Source organism: Cibotium barometz, chromosome 42, assembly GCF_041138505.1.
Source record: "Cibotium barometz isolate CiBa-2024 chromosome 42, ASM4113850v1, whole genome shotgun sequence".
NCBI classification, from domain to species: Eukaryota; Viridiplantae; Streptophyta; class Polypodiopsida; order Cyatheales; family Cibotiaceae; genus Cibotium; species Cibotium barometz.
The window spans coordinates 10,513,311-10,516,781 of record NC_141087.1 but is presented as its reverse complement, the minus strand read 5'-3'; the positions used below and the strand labels follow the sequence as shown (position 1 = coordinate 10,516,781).

Genomic DNA, 3,471 nt, shown 5'->3' with positions numbered 1-3,471 from the left:
TTTGATAACTTAGTGTGGGAAATTCCCCTCATGAAGGAGGCGCCTATTGCACATGTGTGGATGAGTTTTAAACTCACAAATAATTAGATATTTTCATCTCTCCTCTCTCTTGTTTCAACTAGATCCAAAAAGTAAGCTAAACTGACCTAAAAATGGTAAAAAAGTGACCAAACTGATCTGGAAAATTCTAGAATCAGTTTGCTTGGTTAGAGGCTCACTTTTTCCTATAAATAGAGGCCTCCCCCTTTGTAAAAGCTTAATGGTATTTATGCACTGTTACTCTGCTTATGTGCTGAGCCATTTAACACTAGTTCTGTACTCGGACATTAAAGTGTCCAAAGACAGAAAAACGTCCTGAAAGTGAGTCCAATTCATTGATTTAATTTGAAACCCTCTCAATCCCAATTCTCAACTCTAATGGCTCAGAGACATGCTCTAAGATGCAAAAAAAAATCTCAATTTTTGTTTCCCTAAAAATTTCATCTCATTAGCTTTAACCACATGTAAAAAGTTTAAAATGGTTTATTAAACTTTTAATATCTGCTGTGCAAAAGCTATCCACAGCGTATGAACTCGTGGACATCTGTTCGAGCATGAAAGCGCTGCAGCGATTGAACTGGCGACGATTGATTGTGCTGAACATACCCTCTCTACGTTCACCAATAGCCAGGATCGAAAATCTGTGAGTTCACGAACACAATTTTTGCATTGCAAAGCTCTGTTGCGCTTCCACTGTGTGCCGTTGCAGGTCAGCAAAAACGCCAAGATATGGCAAGTTTGTGCGTCTCTGCTGTGCCTAATGCTCCTCCCCTCTCATCTACACTACAAGGAGAGCCTAGCCATGAATTTTGCAGAGCTTTAGAGGGCCGAGAACTCCTGTATCCAGCCATAGAATTCGGGGTACAATGGGCACAACAAGCTCACCCTCAGGATTGGATGCATAAGAAGTATAAGGGTAAGATTTGCAGGTACAATGCACGAAAGCACCTGTTCAAATGTATTTTTGATGGAGATGCCAATGCATACTTCCTCACATGGCAAGGCATACGAGATGTTTTGATAGAACAATCAGACAGCTGTAAAATGAATGCTTGCATGATAGAGCCGTACTTGATGAATGCAACACCTCTTTAGCAGACTATTTGGGCGCCCAAAAGAGGCTAAAGAGAGATGCAGTGATGCAAAACAGTTTGCCAGTACTACCTGATGCAATTCTTGATGTGGATGCTGATGATATGCAAGATGTGATGGTGGGTTTGCAATCTATGCGTGACAGGTTGTTGGAAGATGTAGACAGAAATGCAGTGAACATTGATAACTCAGTTATGCATAGTCTTTGTCCTGAGGCTACAGTATATGCTGATATGCCAACAAATGACATGCAAAATTCCCAAATCATCTTGCAAAGGCGAGGGAGACCACCAAAGAAGGTGATCCTTGGACGAGGTAGGCCACGACGGCATGAGGATGGCACACATAGTCAAGAAGCTGATGCGTCAAGGAGCAAGAAAGCTCCTAGAAGAGCAAAGAAGAAAGGGAATACTAGTGTGAGAGGTCGGCCACCTCTTCTAGGAGCAAGAAAGCTCCTAGAAGAGCAAAGAAGAAAGGGAATACTAGTGTGAGAGGTCGGCCACCTCGTCAAGACTCAATGCAAGAGGATTCCAGTTGGTGAGGGTGATGTTGTGGAAGATGAGCTACTTGAGGCTGAAGGTCCGGTTTTGCATGAAAGTGATGATGAAAGTGAGGTGCCTATACGTTTTCCCTCTTGGGTAAGTGGCAATGGCCTTCATGAAGAGCCTGCCAGCACATTCAAGCCCTTGCCAACATGGTTGGATAATGCAGGACCAGATTTGGGACAAATACCTCGCGAGTTCACAGAAATTCAGTTATTTTTGTCTCTCTTCCCGCTTGATTTGGTAGATATGATTGTGGATGAGACTAATCGCTATGCAAATGAGAAGAGAAACAGAGTGTTGGAGAGCTCTAACTCGACTCGCAGATGGGTACCTCTTGATAGACACTCGTTCTTACGCTTTTTAGGCATTTCTCTTGGCATGGCTTTGCAATTTATGCCTGACAAGACGTACTATTGGCGAGGAGATAGATGTGGGGTCATGAGATATCCTGACTATGCTGAGAAGATGGGACAAACTGAATACCAACAGATTAAACGCTTTTTGCATATACGTGATAATGCACAAAGACCTCTTACAAGAGGCATGAAGGAGTACAAGTTGTGGCAAATACTACCTCTGGGGAGGAAAGACTGAATGCAACTTTTCAATTGCATTATAATTGTGGAAAGCATGTAACCATTGATGAGAGGATCATTCCCTCAAAATGTAAACTAAATCCTTGTCGAGTTTACAATCCCAAGAAGCCGCACAAATTTGGGATTCAATTGTGGAATCTATGTGATTCTTTGACCGGTTATAATTACTCTTTTCGTATATATGATAAGCTTCCTTGTCCTGAGCTATCATTGCATATTGTATCGTTACTTGCCAAGGATTTAAAGCAAAAGGGGCACCATGTATTCTTTGATAGATGGTTCAACTCCGTAAAACTTTTGATGCATTTGTCAAATGAGGGATATGGTGCAACAGGAACATACATATCTAATCAAAAGCATTTCCCTGGCAAGGACATGTTGAATATTGAGCGCATGGAAAGAGGAACTTCAAAGTTTGCATACTGTCGTGACCATGGCTTGTTGGCATGTAGTTGGATGGATAAGAAGCCTATTTTGTTTGCATCCAATGTATATGCTATGCACGAAGGACAGGTCTAAAGACAAATTGGTAATGGATGAAAAGTTGTAGTTCCATGTCCAGAGATTGCTGTCCAATACAATAAGTTTAAGGCAGGTCGTGATATGTTTGATAGCATGGTATTGGGATCTGGATATAGTATGAAAATGAGTATCCATGGGTGGAAATGGTGGCATGCCTTGTTTTGGGGTCTTCTAGATTCTGTAATTGTGAATGCTTACATAATCTGGAGAAGCTTGCATGGCAAGAAGGACACTAATCGATTCAAGTTTATGTTGAGACTCCAAGAGCAGTTGGTTGATAATCATTTTGCTGGGATGCTATCATGTAGATCACACATATACACTGAGGGCCCTATGGGCGGTCACATGTTGGTGAGGTTGAGCTCCCAATCAAGTAAGTTCTGTGTCGTATACGCTGATGAGCGTAAGAGGTTGACGCGTGAGGGAAAACCTGTCAAAGGAAGCAAGCCATCAAGGACAGTATGGGGTTGTGGAAAATGCAAGAAGTTTTTATGCATAGATCCATGCTTCTATAAGTACCATTCCATGGCAGGATACGAGCGGGTTGGTACTACTGCAAAGAGGATTGTGAGATCTGCAAATCGTCCTGTACTGACATAAGTTGGGCAAGAAGTGAACTAGAAATGCATGCTTTTACTCAACATCCATCGTCTCCATGCTTTCTCACATGGACCTAG

General features: G+C 42.1%; 1 pseudogene; it reads left to right on the top strand.

Moving 5' to 3' along the window:
- The first annotated feature begins 593 nt into the window (after positions 1-593).
- On the top strand, positions 594-2,118 carry LOC147614153 (uncharacterized; annotated as a pseudogene).
- Positions 2,119-3,471: the final 1,353 nt, after the last annotated feature.